The sequence below is a fragment of the Triticum aestivum genome, chromosome 7A, assembly GCF_018294505.1.
Source record: "Triticum aestivum cultivar Chinese Spring chromosome 7A, IWGSC CS RefSeq v2.1, whole genome shotgun sequence".
NCBI classification, from domain to species: Eukaryota; Viridiplantae; Streptophyta; class Magnoliopsida; order Poales; family Poaceae; genus Triticum; species Triticum aestivum.
This window is the reverse complement of record NC_057812.1, coordinates 185,969,435-185,985,961: the sequence shown is the minus strand read 5'-3', so window position 1 is coordinate 185,985,961 and position 16,527 is coordinate 185,969,435.

Below are 16,527 nucleotides of genomic sequence, written 5' to 3'. Positions count from 1 at the left end.
GTGTGCCTGAGGGGAAGTGCTACGTCCAGACACGGCCCGCGGAGGTGTTCTTCCTGCGGCTTGACCATATCTTTGAGATGTTTCTGACAAGGCGGCTCAATTTTACAATCGTCCGCCTTTTTGCGCTACATATGAGCTCCGCCATGAAGAGTGAAGAAGTCTCGCAAATCTGTGTGGCAGATCCATACTACATGCACGAGTCTTTCTTGAGTCTCGGTGACTTTGAGCGTGAAACTGCTGGGGAGTACCTCCAAAACTTCATGGTACAGAATAAGGACCGGGAAATTGTCCTCGTGCCTTATCATCCAAAGTAAGTCAGTTCCGGACAACCCTTTCGTACATTTCAATCATTCCTTCTCTCTCATATGGGGAATAATTTGAGGTGTCTTTTCCCCGCAGCAACGGGCGCGCCGTCCTTATCGTTCTTTACCCGCAAGTCTCCCACGCTGTGTATTTTGACCCTTCCAGAGACTACGAGAAAAAAGACTACACCCACATAATGAATATTCTAGATGATGCTCTCCAAGGCTTCAGCATTAGAGGTGGCCACATGCAGATCAGGAAACAAAGGAACAAGAAGATTGGTTTCGCGCATAAAACTAACTTCTCCTGCATCCATGTCCCAAATCCAAGCAAGAATGATGGATTCTACATCGTCCATCTCATGATTCAGTTCAACACGAATCACCAAAAGCTTCTCATGAAAAGCAGAAATGATGATCATATCCACAAGTGGCTAGATTCTCATGGAGAAGCAGATTATAAACTTAGAGATGACTTCTTTCGCATCCAAAGTGACATTGCGACGATCATCATGAAAGAAGTCATCGATTAGAAGGGGATGTTCCACCACGGACCTATATCGTGAGCTGACATCCGAACTCGCATAGGCATGCAACGTCTAGACCTCACTCCGTTCAAGAAGCTAGGGTCCATCCTCGATGATATCGAAGGATGGAACTTCTAGTGATTTATGATGCCAATGATGATGATATGTGTCGGTTGAACTTGTATACTTTTTGTAGCGATGAAACTTTGTGATGTCCACGGTCCCTGCCAAACTTGCGTAACTCTACTTTGTTAGTTTGCGTACGATGACCTGCGTACCTCTAGTTAATTAATTTGTATACTGTATGTTGCATCTAGTTGCTAACCCTTTCTTTTTCGGTGTTACTCTAGTATATTTTGTTGCATATATATGATTGTACATCCTCTTCATGAACATGCATCTCTAACAGGTACCTAGTTTCTTGATGGCGGGATGGAAGTGCTATGTCGTGTACAAAGGGAAGGTTTCGGGGGTGTACAATGAGTGGCATGAGTGTCAGGCGTAAGTGAATGGGTTCTCGAGCGCCAGCCATAAAGGCTTCAAAAGCAGACAAGAAGGAGAAGCTAGTTACTTGAGGTTCACGCTAGCGCGAGAGAGGAATCATAACCGCCACCTCATGTACTGCATAGTTCCGCTCTCACTCATAGTGATAGCTCTTCTCGCGTATACCTTTGTTTAGATGGATGACGTTGTAGTTGCAAGTATTCGAGACTTGCATGTATCGCTATTTTCGAGATGTTGACAAGATACCACTTTGTGTTGGATGATGATTATGATGAGACTGTTTGTATGTATATGCTATGATTACTTTTGTGGTTTCGCAGGCATTTGTATGTGTATCATGATGACATTTGTATGTGCTAAAGATTCTTCTATAAAGCCTGTTCAAATACAAAACAAATATGCTCAAAAAAACAAAAACCCACTAAAATTAGCAGTAGCGAGTGGAGAAAAGTTAGCAGCGGCGTGGTAGTAGAAGTAGCACGCATAGGAGAAGCGCACTATAGCTATTAGCAGTAGCGAGCTTCCATTAAGCACGCTGCTGCTACACTTGTGTAGCAGTAGCGCTGGTGAGCACGCGCTACTGCTACGTGTTAGCTGTAGCGCCTTATTAGTAGCGCCGGTCCCCGCGCTACTGATACACCTAAAACCCACGCTGCTGCTAGCCTTTTCCCTAGTAGTGGTAGTTAGTAGCTAGATGGCTTCCTCTCTCTCGTTTGATTCTCAATACACTAGTCTCTTGGAGATCCATATGATGTAACTCTTTTTGTGGTGTGTTTATTGGGATCAGATGAACTTTGAGTTTATGATCAGATATATCTTTTTATATCCATGAAAGTTATTTGAGTTTCATTGATATCTTATACGCATGATTTCTTATAGCCTTGTATTTCTGCTCCAATATTTGGGTTTTGTTTGGCCAACTTGATCTATTTATCTTGCAATGGGAAGAGGTGCTTTGTAGTGGGTTCGATCTTACAGTGCTTGATCCCAGTGACAGAAAGGGAACCGACACGTATGTATCATTGCTACTAAGGATAAAACGATGGAGTCTATCTCTACATAGATAGATCTTGTCTACATCATGTCATCATTCTTATTGCATTACTCCGTATCCCCATGAACTTAATACACTAGATGCATGCTGGATAGCGGTCGATGTGTGGAGTAATAGTAGTAGATGCAGGTAGGAGTCGATCTACTAATCTTGGATGTGCTGCTTATATAATGATCATTTCCTAGATATCGTCATGATTATTTGAAGTTCTATCAATTGTCCAACAGTAATTTGTTTACCCACTGTTTGCTATTTTTCTCGAGAGAAGCCACTAGTGAAACCTATGGCTCCCAGGTCTCTTTCTCATATTAATTGCCTTTGCGAACTACTTTTCCTTTGCTTTTATTTTCAGATCTATTAAACTAAAAATACAAAAATACCTTGCTGCAATTTGTTCTTATTTATTTTATTTGGCGTTCGATCTATCAATCTACTACAATTTATCTCATGTCTGTTTGCGTATCTTGGAGCTCCGCTACCTGAAAGGGATTGCCAACCCCTTTTACACGTTGGGTTGCGAGTATTTTTTATTTGTGTGCAGGGGCTGTTTACGCTGTGTTGCTTCTCTCCTACTGGTTCGATAACCTTGGTCTCATAAATGAGGTAAATACCTTCCGCCGATGTGCTGCATCATCGCTTTCTCTTTGGGAAACACCGACTTAGCTTGAAGCCGCAACAAAAGGAATTTCTGGCGCCGTTGCCGGGGAGGATCTTCAACATATACCAGGTTCCTAATCACAAATCTCATCTCCTCGCAATTTACATTATTTTCCATTTAACTCTCATTTTCCCCTCCCCCGCATCACAAAAATTTACCGTTTTATTCGCCCCTCTTTTTCGTTCGTCGTTTTCTTGTCGGATCTGTTTTTGAGTGCAATCTTGTTGTGTAGTCATCATGACTCAAGAGAACACCAAATTGTGTGATTTCTCAAATACCAACAACAATGATTTTATTGGCACTCCGGTTGCTCCTCCCACCACTAGTGCGGAGTCTTGTGATATTAATACTGCTTTGCTGAATCTTATTATGAAAGATCAATTCTCCGGTACTCCTAATGAGGATGCCGCGTCCCATCTTAATACCTTCGTGGAACTATGTGACATGCAAAAGAAAAAAGATGTGGACAATGCTGTTGTGAAGATGAAATTATTTCCGTTTTCTTTGCGTGATTCTGCAAAAAAATTGGTTCTCTTCTATGCCTCGCAATAGTATCGATTCTTGGAATAAGTGCAAACATCCTTTTATCACTAAATATTTTCCACCCACAAAAGTTATTTCCCTTAGAACCCGGATCATGAATTTCAAGCAACTTGAACATGAGCATGTTGCAAATTCTTGGGAAAGAATGAAAATGATGCTAAGGAATTGCCCAACTCATGCGTTAAATCTTTGGATGATCATACAATTTTTTTATGCGGGATTGAATTTTGTTTCTCATAATCTTTTAGATTCCGCTGCGGGTGGTACTTTTATGGAAATTACTTTGGGTGAAGCCACTAAATTGCTTGATAATATTATGGAAAATTATTCACAATGGCATACGGAAAGAGTTCCCACTAGTAAAAAAGTTAATTCAGTTGTAGATATTTCTTCTCTGAGTGAAAAAGTTGATGCTCTTATGAAAATGGTTGCTAGTAAAAGTGCTCCTATTGATTTCAATGATATGCCTTTGTCTACTTTGATTGAGCAAAATAGTGATGCCATAGATGTGAATTTTATCTCTCGAAATAATAACAATGCTTATAGAAGGAATTTTAATCCTAGGCCTTTTCCTAGTAATTCCTCTAACAATTATGGAAATTCCTATGGAAATCAATCTTATCATAAGAGTAACACCTCTGATCTTGAGAATAATATTAAATAATTTAACAACACGCAAAAAGTATTCAACACTACCAAAGAAGAAAAGTTGAATAAGATAAATGATGTTATCTAGAAGTGTTTGTAGAATTTATCATGATGTGGAAAATCTCAAGATGAAATTTTTTGTGCCTAAAGTTTAGGAATCAATTAAATCTCTTTATGTTTCTATGGATGAAAGTAACAAAAGAACCGCTATGCTTAGAGCTAAAAGAGAATTTTTAGAAAAAGCATTTTCGAGTGATTATTTTCGCAAAAGTGATGAAGATGTTAAAATGATTGGTGTTTCTTCTATTGAGTCCTTGTTTAGTAAAGTTAATATTGATGAAAAAGGGACTGGTGAAGAGTCAACTTTAGTTAGAAGGCGTCCCGCTATTTCAGAGGGTGAAAATCTTGTTGAGAAAATTGATAAAAGTGGGTTTGAAGAGGTCAAGACTTTAACTAGTGATGTGCCCACTCTTTTGGATTACAAAGACTTTTATTATTATAGTTTCTCTTTGATTGATTGTATTTCTTTATTGCAATCCATGATAAATTCACCCCATGCTTATGAACAAAAAAAGCTTTTACTAAACATATTGTTGGAATTAGAAGTTTCAATTCCTAGAAAATTTCATGATGAGTGGGAAACTACTATCAAAGTCAAGATTAAAAATTATGAGTGCTTTGCTTTATGTGACATGGGTGCTAGTGCTTCTACAATTACGAAATCTTTATGTGTTGTGCTTGGTCTTATCGATATTGAAGAATGCTCTTTAAATTTGCACTTGGCGGATTCTACTATTAAAAAGCCTATGTGAAGAATTAATGATGTTCTCACTCTTGCAAATAGGGATTATGTGCCCATAGATTTTATTGTTCTTGATATTGATAGCAATCCATCTTGTCTAATTATTCTTGGTAGACCATTTTTACGCACTATCGGTGACATGATTGATATGAAAGAAGGCAACATTAAGTTACAATTTCCTTTGAGGAAGGATGTGGAACACTTCCCTAGAATAAGAATTAGGCCACCATATGAATCAATCACGAGGGCATCTTATGGATCTTGAAACAAAGATGACAAAACTTAGATCCTTGCTTTATGCCTAGCTAAGGGCGTAAAACTATAGCGCTTGTTGGGAGGCATCCCAATGAATACAATTTATTTTTGCTTTTTACTTTCTGCTCTTCAGTGTTTGCACAATTATGGTACTGTTATGATTGTGTTTTTTGTGTTTTAATTAGTGTTTGTGCCAAGTAAAGCCTTAAGGATATTCTTGGGTTATAGTTGTTTGATCTTGCTGAAAAAACAGAAACTTTTTTGCTCGTGATTTTTTTTTCATTTTTAACCAGAGAGCAATAAAATACAAATTCCTTTTGTAGAAGACTAATATAAAAATTTCTCAGGTCTTCCAAATGTTTCAGAATTTTTGGAGTTTCAGAAGTATTTGAGTTACCCAGATTGCGACAAACTATTCTGTTTTTGACATATTCTGTTTTCTTTGTGTTGTGTGCTTGTTTTGATGGCTCTATGGTTTTTTTTTGATGAGTTTTTGCCATACAAAAGTTGGAATACAGTATATATAATGCAAGAACAAAATATGAATTGGTTTTCTATAGTACTTATAGTAGTGATTTGCTTTCTTATACTAACGGATCTCATGAAGGTTTTGTTGAGTTTTGTGTGATTGAAGTTGTCAAGTTTTGGGTTATCTTATGATGGATGAAGGAATAAGAAGTAATAAGAGCCTAAGCTTGGGGATGTCCTGGCATCCCAAGCTATTATCCAAAAGGGAGCAAGCAACTAAGCTTGGGGATGCCCCGAGTGGCAACCCCTCTTTCTTCTAACGACCATCGATATTTTACTCGAAGCTATATTTTTTTCGTCACATACTATGTGTTTTGCTTGGAGCGTCTTGTATGATATGAGTCTTTGCTTGTTTTATTTTGTGTTTTAAGGGCCTGTTCGGTAGCCTGCCTGCTCCAGGATTCCGCAAATCAGCGAGCGAAGCTGGCCCGACCGGCCCGGCTCCAAGAAGTTGGCTTCCAGGATCGTAGCAATGTTCACGTACAAAAACCTGGAGCGGTTGTTTTGGCGATCCCAGGAATCGGGAATCCTGGAGTTGGCCTTATTTACGAGCAGATGCCACCGCCAAGTGATTTGAGGGTGCGTACCGGTTCGCTGCTTTCTCTCTCCCTTCTCACGTCATGCTCTATTCTCTTGACGAGGCTACGTGGAGACATCGCTGCCTTTCCTTCTGAACCGGGCCAGGCCCAGCCACTCTCCTCCAGCGTTCAACCAGGCCTAAGGCCACCTTATCTATTGAGCCGGCTGGGCTCTAGCCCGTCCAGGCAGTTTGGCCTGCTCGCGCCTACAAGAAGCTGGAGCGAGGGTGCCGAACAGTTTTCATCGATCCAGTTTTCATAAAAGAAGCTGGCATCCGGAAATGGAAGCGGGATTTGTGGATCCAGTGAAGTTGGAGGGCTTCCGAACAGGCCCTAAGTCTTTATTCCTTACTGGACACACCTATTTGAGAGAGCCAAAATTATGGCATGACTTGTTAGAATTGCTCTCTATGTTTCACTTAAATTTTTATGAGCTATGGACTTGCTCTAGTGCTTCACTTATATCTTTTTGAGCATGGTGTGCTTTTGTATTTTTGAAGAAATGATCTCTTACTTCACTTATATTTATTTGAGAGTTAGTAAAATTTTCAATAAATTCTCTCTTGCTTCACTTAAATTAATTTGAGAGAAAGAATTATTATGCTCTTGATCATCACTTATATTTGTTTGAGCTTATCAAAAGCAACATATGAAAATTAGTTCCAAAGTGATAGATATCCAAGAAGGATATAATAAAAACTTTCATGAAGATCATTGGACAAAATAATCTTGACTCTTAGAAATAGTTTTGAGATACGATGATGTGATATGTGAGTCATGTTGATGAGTAATTATGCTTTAGTAAGAATATTGATGTTAAGGTTTGTGATTCCCTATGAAAGCGTGAAAGTCAATAATTATGCAATGAAATTATATCCTACTTGTGGTGCATTATTCGGTGTTAATTATGCTTAATGCTCGCTTATGAGATTATTCGTTTCTTGGTTGGTGGCTTCTCAATCTTTTGCAAGCCTTCATTTTGTATGATTACTACTTGTGCATCCAAAATCCTTTAAACCAGTTTTGCCACATGAGTCCACTATATCTACCTATATGCGGTATTCTTTTGCCGTTCTAAGGAAATTTGTATGTGCCATCTCTAATATTCAAAATAAATTTCTCTTTCTTGTGCTCGTACCGCTAACAAGGCGGTGAGGGGTGGCTAATATTTTCCATGCTAGATGTGTTATTCTTATGGTGAGTGTTTATTCACTTGTCATTGCATGAGAGTAAGGCAAAGGTATTAGGGATGCCCAATCCTGAAATGAAAAATGAATTTACTTTATGTTGTCAAATAATAAATTCCTTGGAAAGTGTTGGTATGGAGGGCAACCGTGGATATAGATAGCCATGGAAAGTGAAAGTATGGTTGAAAAATACTAAACTTTAATTTCTGTTTGGGAACTACCTATGATATCTCTAGCATGGAAAGTGTTGGGAACTCTAAGTCATTTTCATTGGTGGGAAAAGTATGCCTCTCAAAATGTTTTTGTCTCTCAATTTTTCGCTTTGAGCTCTGGCACCTCTACAAATCCCTACTCCCTCCGCGAAGGGAGTTTCTTTTACTTTATGCAATTTTTATTTTTGAATTTGAGTGTCCATATTCTCTTATAAAGCACCAACTAGGAGGCACTATGATCGTACTTGAGCATTGGGTGTAGTTAATATGCGAGTGATCGATGGTAAGCCGCCTTCCTCACTCCTTGCTTGCCCCTTGCCCCCTGATTTGTGTTCTGCCTTGTGCTGCTTTTTGTTCTTTGTGCAGACTACTTCCCCGGCTACTCCGTCATTGCCACTCAGACCATCGAGGCCCACCGCGAGGCGCACCGGCAGGCAGGGGCTGAAATCGTGCCGGATGCGAGCCAGACGCTTGAGGAGTAACTCTTGGCGGTCCAAGCCCGGCTGCAGCCAGCTCACCGCATGCTCCGCCGCCTCCAGCGCGCCGGGGCGCAGGTGTTGGCCGCCCTCTGGCCAGGCGAAGCGATTCCTCGCACCCCGAGTCGGACTGCCGACTGACTGGAGGTTGCGGTTGGCCGCTTTGAGGCCTGGAAGGCATCGGCAGCCCGGGTTGGAGCTAGGCGGGCACTGGCGTTCGTCCCAGCCTGGTATCCTGGGCTGAACCTGGACCAGCTGCGCACCTAGCGGCTGGAAGCCAACGAGGAGATGGAGGAGGTGCGGCCGGCTATCGCTCAGCGTGCCTCGACGATCGCCGAGTGCATTGACATCAGCGCCTTTGCTCCTGAGATAAATGACGACGGCGTTGCCCAGCCGGAGGAATGGTTCAGGCTGGACCCGGCAGAGGGTGAGGACTCGGCGGAGGAGATCGCTTCCAGCGATGAAGGTGAAGACGACGAAGGAGAGGAAGGCGAAGACGTCGAGCCGGCCGGTGAAGCGGCCAGCGAGCCTCAGCTTGACCGTGCCTCCAGCAACGAGGCGCGTGCTAGCGCGCCCTCTGCGGGAGGTGGTGATCATGCCGAGGCTCGCCAGCCGGCCACTCCTCCAGCCAGCACTGTCGTCTCTACAGACCTGCCTGACTCACCAGTCGTTCCCTTAGCTTAATCTGCCGTCCTTGCTTTTCCTGCTTGTTACTCTTTGAACAATTTTTATTAAACTTGCGCAATTCCACCCACTAGTGGTATATTCAAACTATGTTGAATGCTGGCCTTTCGAAGGTCTTTTGTGTAAATATGATCGTGTGTGTGTTTGGCTTCCATTCATGTATGCTTTTTATCCTTAGGCTGTTTCCTTTGCCGCCTTCCCCTGGCTGCTGCCTTCCCAACCGGCAGCTGCTCTGCAGCCTTTGGCTAGGGAAGAACTTGGCTATATTTTTTTGGGGAAGGCAAGTACTCGAGCTTTATTAGATTGAAGCGAGGTGAATGGAAGCCAGCCGGCCGGCTACTCTGGTAGTCGGTCGGTGGTGGGAGAAAAACCGGCTTTTGTTATATTATTCCGTTAGTCCCTAGCCGTTTTTCGTGTGGGCGTCCTTTCCTGCCTTTAACTCTTGCCATCCGGACAGCCGGTTCTTCGAATTGCGACTTTTGGCAAGAGAAGGCTTGGGTTCCGGCACACTACTTGTCTGACCGCGGGTAGGACTTCTAATATAACTCAAGGCGGCCAGTCCCCGGGCCGACTAGTCGAACCCGGTGCCGAACGAAAAAAGTGAATGTAATGACATGATCATAAGCATGATACTCTTCATTCATAGATAAAAGATGGCAGTCCCCGAGCTCTCCTCGGGGGGCCTATTGTCTCGTACTTAGTACAAAAGTTAGCATGATACATACTGCATTTCAACTGTAAAATCTTCGGAGGAGGTTGGCGTTCCATGGTCATTCCGACTCCTTGCCGGAGTCGTCTCTCTTTCGTACCTTCGGCTTCTGTGCGTCGATCAGGTAGTAGGAGTCATTTCCCAGCGCTCTGCTGATGACGAAGGGGCCTTCCCAAGGGGCCGAGAGCTTGTGCTGGCCGGCTGTTCGCTGGATCAGCCGGAGCACGAGGTCGCCCTCTTGGAAAGATCTTGGTCTGACCTTCCGGTTGTGGTAGCGGCGCAAGCCCTGCTGGTAGATGGCGGACCGGCTAAGGGCTAACAGCCGACCTTCTTCCAGCAGGTCGACGCCGTCTTATCGTGTTTCCTTGGCGAGTCGAACTCGATGTCAGTTGGGATGACCGCCTCGGCACCATACACGAGGAAGAAAGGAGTGAAGCCGGTTGACTTGTTTGGGGTAGTGCGCAGACTCCAGAGGACGGCCGACAGCTCATCGAGCCAACAGTCGGCCGAACGTTCCAGTGGTACGACCAGTCGGGGCTTGATGCCGGAAAGGATGAGGCCATTGGCTCGCTCGACTTGGTCGTTTGACTGCGGGTGGACAACGGATGCTAAGTCCAACCGGATGCCCTGCGTCGCGCAGAAATGTGCCAATGCTCCCTTGGCGAAATTCGTGTCGTTGTCGGTGATGATGCTGTGTGGCACGCCGTACCGAGTTGTTATATCTGCGATGAATGTCACGGCAGTCGGCCCATTCAGCTTCTTGATCGGCTTTGCCTCAATCCATTTGGGGAATTTGTCCATGGCGACAAGCAGATGTGTCACGCCGCCGCGCACCGTCTTGAATGGGCCCACCATGTCCAGTCCCCAAACAGTGAAGGGCCAAGTGAGGGGAATGGTCTTGAGTGCCGAAGTCGGCATGTGTTGCTTGGAGCTGAAGACTTGGCACCCTTTGCAATGTTTAACTAACTCCTTGGCGTCATCCAAAGCAGTCGGCCAAAAGAACCCATGGCGGAAAGCTTTGTCGACGAGTGATCTTGAGGCCGCATGGTGGCCGCATTCTCCTTGGTGGATGTCTCTGAGGATTGCAATGCCCTTCTCTTGCTCGACGCATCGCTGGAAGACTCCAATGACACTGCGCCTGACGAGCTCTCTGTTGACGATTGTGTATGCTCCGGCTCGGCATTGGACTTGTCTTGCCTTTGTTTCGTCAGCCGGCAGATCTTGGTTTATTAGGAAGTTGAGGATGGACTGGGCCCATGATGGAGCTGCGACTTCTTCTATTGCCAACACGGCTACTGCGACCAGGGCGGGCGGGCTGGGTGGTGAAATGCTGGAGTCGGCCGCCGCCTGTTGTGTTGGTGCAGTCCCCGGGCCGACTACCGCAGTCCCCGAGCCGGGTGTGGCAGTCCCTGGGTCGGGCGTAACTACGGAAGTCCCGAGCCGCCTACTGACGTCCCCGGGCCGACTATCGAAGTCCCTGGGTCACCTGCTTGGTTCTTCGAGCCGGACCTAGCTCCGTCGGGGTCAGGCGGCACGAAGATGGAATCGGACTCTGGAGACGGCTTGATAGACGGCTTGAGGAGGCGTTGCAGAGAGACACCGGTTGGTATCGCCTGCTGAGTGGAGCCTATTCGAGCCTGGGTATCAGCTGGCTCGTTGTCGGCTCGCGGTACATGGAGGAACTCACATCCTTCAAAGTACCCGCTGGTCTGCTGAACGAGGAAGCGGTAGCTTGCCATATTTGCGTCCTTGGCGTCCCAGTCGCCGGATGATTGCTGGACTACCAAGTCCGAGTCGCCGTAACATAGGATCCGGCGTATGCCGAGCTCTTTGGCAAGCAGGAGCCCGTGTATGAGCGCCTCGTACTCGGCCACGTTGTTGGAGGCGGCAACGTGAATTTGCAGCGTGTATCTGAGCTTGTCACCTTTGGGAGAGGTGAGGATGACGTCGGCTCCCAAGCCAGTGCGCATCTTGGACCCGTCGAAGTGCATGCGCCAATGGGTGGAGTCGGGAGCTGGCGGCTGGTACTGGGTCTCGGCCCAGTCGACGAGGAAGTCGGCCAATACTTGGGACTTGATGGCAGTGTGAGGCTGGTAGAAGATCATGTAGGGGGCCAGCTCGATGGCCCATTTCGCCACCCGGCCGGATGCATCTTGGTTGCCTATGATCTCGGCAAGCGGGGCGGTGCATACGACCATGATGGGGTGCTCTTGGAAGTAGGGCTTCAGCTTCTTGGCGGTGAAGTACACGCCATAGCACATCTTCTGGTAGTGCGGGTAGTTCTGCTTTGAGGTAGATAGCACCTCACTCAAATAGTACACCGGCCTCTGGACCGGCTGGGCTCGGCCCTCTTCTGGGCGCTGGACTACGATGACGGTGCTGACCACCCGGCTGGTTGCAGCAATGTAGAGGAGCATGGGCTCTTTCTCAGTCGACGCCGCCAGGACAGGCGGCATGGCCAGCATCTTCTTCAGCTCGTGAAAAGCTTGGTCGGCTTGGTCGTTCCACTCGAAGTGAGTGGTCTTCTTCAAGAGGCGGTAGAGGGGGAGAGCTTTCTCTCCGAGCCGGCTGATGAAGCGGTTCAGGGAGGCCAAGCACCCGGTGAACTTCTGGACGTCTCGAAGTTTGGTGGGAATCGCCATTCTCTCAATGGCCTTGATCTTTACTGGGTTGCATTCGATGCCGCGTTCGGAGACCAGGAAGCCTAGGAGCTGGCCGGCTGGCACTCCGAACATGCATTTCTCGGGGTTGATCTTGATCTGGAACAGGCGCAGGTTCTCAAATGTTTCCTTGAGGTCTTCCAGCAAGGTGTCATGCTTCTCCGTCTTCACCACAATGTCGTCTATGTAGACGTGGGCATTTCTGCCGAGCTGCTTGAGGAGGCACTTCTGCATGCAACGCTGAAATGTGGCACCGACATTTCTTAAGCCGAATGTCATAGTCAGGTAGCAGAAAGCTCCGAATGGCGTGATGAAGGCGGTCTTCAGGCGGTCAGCCGGATTTAGCTTTATCTGGTGGTATCCTGAGTAAGCATCCAAGAAACTCAACAGCTCGCATCCGGCCATGGAGTCTATGACTTGATCAATCCTTGGCAGGGCAAAGGGATCTTTGGGGCAGGCCTTCTTGAGGCTCGTGTAGTCTATGCACAGCGCCACTTGTTGTTCTTCTTTAGCACGAGGACCAGGTTGGCGAGCCACTCTGGAAAGAAAAACTCCATAATGAAGCCGGCTGCCAGAAACCGGGCTATCTCTTCTCCTACAATCCTTCTTTTCTCCTCCGACAGTCGGCGGAGGGGTTGTTTGACTGGTTTTGCGCCTTCTCAAACGTGTAGCTTGTGCTCGGCGAATTCCTTCGGAACACCCGGCATGTCCTCAGGGGACCATGCAAAGATGTCCCGATTCTCACGGAGGAAATCGGCGAGCTCGCCTTCCTATTTGCTGTTTAGGTTTGCCCCGATGACGGCAAACCTTTTTGGGTGCTCGGGGTCAAGAGGTATCTTCTTTGTCTCCTTGGCTGGCTGGAAAGATCCTTGGGCATCACACTCCTTGGGATCGGGGGACAGGGCCGGCTGTTTGCCGGCCATGGCCACGACTCGGTCCAACATCTTCTTTTCTTCGGCAATCACAAGGGACTCGGCCAGCCGGCTGCTGGCTGCTGCACACTCGGAAGATTTCTTGTAATCGCCGGCTATGGTGATGATGCCCTTGGCGCTCGGCATCTTCATCTTGAGGTAAGCATAGTGGGGAACAGCCATGAACCTGGCCAAGGCAGGACGGCCAAGCAATGCATGGTAGGGGCTCTCCAGGTCCACCACTTCAAACCAAATCGCTTCCCGGCGGAAATGATCCTTGTCCCCAAAGAGAACATCAATCTTGATCTTTCCAATGGGGGCGCAGGACAGGCCAGGTACAATGCCATGGAACACAGTCCGAGTAGGCATGAGTTTCTTCATCTTGACGTTCAACTTCTCTAGGGTGTCACGGTACAGGATGTTGATGCTGCTCCCGCCGTCTATCAGCACGCAGGAGAAACGGGCGGCGTGTCTGTCCATTGCAAGGGTGGCATCCAAAACCAACGCATAAGAGCCGGGAGATGGCATCACCTCTGGGTGGTCGGCCCGGCTCCAGCTGATAGGATTTTCTGACCAGTGCATGTGCTTGGCGGGGCTGGTAGCGACCATGTTGACTTCCTGGTGCTCTCGGTGTCTGCTGCGCTGGCCTTCGGGCTGGCTTGTAAAGACGACATAGGCGGCATGCTCGTCGGGGAACTCATCGTGCACAGCTCCGACTGCTGGCCGAGCGGTCGTCAGCTGCGGAGCCGGAGGCGGCGGACCAGCAGGCGGAGGCGGCGCGAGCCCTTCGCCTTTGGAGATTCGGGTGAGCCAGTGGCACTTCCAGGTTGTGTGGTTGGACGGCTTCGCGCCACTGTGGAACTTGCATGGGGCGTCAAGAGTTTGCTCGTAGGAGAAGGCCGACTGCCAAGCCGGCCTGCCGCCCCTCTGCTTCTTGTGTGCGGGCCGCCCTTCGGGCTGCTCGTCTTCGACTATGGCCACCTGCCGACTGGTGGAGAGCGGCACGGGGCCCTTGCGCTTATGGCCATTCTGGTACGGGCGTCGGCCAGAGTCCCCAGCCGGCGTCTTGGGCGCCGGGTTGAGTACCTTCCCGGATGCGTCTACCCGGAGTTCAGTCTTCATTGAGGAGTCGGCGGTGGCGTACTTGTCCGCTATGACCAGAAGCTCGTCGAGGGTAGTCGGCTTGTCGCAGAGGAGCTTGTGCTTGAGGAGGGTGCCTTCTCGGCACCTAGCAGTGAAGTATTCTATGACTTGCACCTCGTGCGCCCCTTTGCAAGAGTTTCGGAGCTCGGCCCAACGCGTGAGGTAGTCGCGAGTGGATTCGGTGGGGCCTTGTACGCACAAGGAGAGCTGTCTGGGCTTGGGAGCCCGCTTGTAAGTCTAGCCAGTTGTTGATGTTGTATGGCCTGAGGCTGTTGAGCCAGGTCCCCGTCGTGCCTTGCATCATGAGGGGCACGTACTTCACGGCAATGCGCCTGTTGCCGTTTGTTATGCGAACCGCTGTGGAGTAGTCGATCAACCAATCTTCCGGCTTCACGGAGCCGTTGTACTTGGGCGTGTCTCTTGGGAGCGAGAACCCTTTGGGGAAAGGCTCATCGCGGATGCGGGGGCCGAAGCAAGGCGGGCCGACATCATCTTCTTCTTCTAGCGCCAGGGATCGCGCTAGGCGGTCGATCTGATGGCGGGCGTCATTCTCGCCGACTCCTTCGCGGCGACCTAGTCGGCCGCCGAGAGTCGGATGCGTGACAGGCGGTGGGGTGGGATATCTCTCCCCACGAGGTGGAGGCGGAGGCGGGTTGCCCCGCCGCTCCATGGCCCAGGGATGGCCTTCTGCGTCTCGCTCGATGGAGATCCGGGTTCGGCTTAGGCTGGCAGCCGGCTCTTTCTCATGTCGCGCGCGGGTTTTACCCGCAGTCGGCGTCCGGGATGTCGCGTCGTGCTCTCGGCGCAGCGGAGGGCTTTCCGCGCGTGCGTCGGCTTCGTGCCGCTATGCGGCTGCATCGATTAGTTGCTGGATGCGTCTGGTCATGTGGGGGAGTTCTTCGGCCCCCAGTCCGTTTAGCTCATCTACGGCCGCCTGGGCGGCGCGCAGGTTCTCGAGTGGAGTGGCGTAGACTAGGCGGTCGACTCCTAGCGTGTCGGCGAGGGCAGCGGCGCGCTGTCTGACAACGCCGGCTCGGCTTGGCCCGCCTGGGGGCGGCGTGCCAAAGGCGGCGCGGTCGGCTTCGCGCTGGTGGGCCTCAGTGAGGCGTCTCATGGAAGCCAACTTCCGGCCCTCCGGGAGGAGGGCGAGGCAGCGAGCCTCCAGTGCTTCGGCGTCGGCATTGGCCGGGAGGGGGATGGACAAGTCGTGGACCGCCGCATGCGGGGCGTCGAGGGCATTCTCACCAGAAGCACCACCGTGGCCGATGACCATCACCTCGGTGGTGGCACCGTCGTAGCCATCGGCCCGGGGAAGCGGGTCATTGTAGATCACGACGTCGGTGGGGAAAGCATCGAGCGAGGCCATGTCGGAGTCGACAGGCATCGGATCGGTGGATCCAACAAACTCCAAGTCCACAGCAGGCTCGCCGGAGACGTGGAGCTGGCCGAGGAGGTTGACGAGTTGGTCGGTGCCCGCGTCAGAGGCGGGCTCGTCAGAGATGAGGGTCTCGTCAAGGAGATCGGCGAGGCCGCTCGCTGCGCAGATGTTGGTGATGCCTTGCAGCACGTCGTGGCAAGCGCCATCGGGCGTGCTGGGCTGGCTATGCTCGCTGGGGAGGAAGAGGGTTCCCCTCCAGAACAGGTCTCCTGATGACGGTGCACCTGGCCCCATGGTGGGCGCCAAATGTCGGGTGGTAGGTGCGACATATGCCAACGGGTGGCTTATCATTGTGGGAGCCAGTAAGACATCGCCGGTGCCTGGAAGCGGGATGAGGCGAAGACATGCACTCCGACGAATCTTACCCAGCTTCAGGGCTCTCCATGGAGATAACACCCCTACTACTGCTCTGCAGGGTCTCCGCATGATCACTAGATGAACGAGTGGCTACAAGATGCTCCTTGAGCTGTTTGGCGAGAAGAAGAAGAAGGGCACGGCTAGCTCTCTCTCTATGTGGTGTCTAAAACTAGCTCAGATCAACCCTTTCCATGGGTGCCACGAGGGGTTTATATAGGCCCACCCCCCGGGGGACAATGGTAATCCGGCTGGGCGTGGCCCCTAGCCGTCTGTGTCTATGCTCGCCGGCTTCTGCGCCGGCTGCTGGAGCCGACCGGCTGGTGGGTCCCGCCAGCTGTCGGCTCCTTGGTC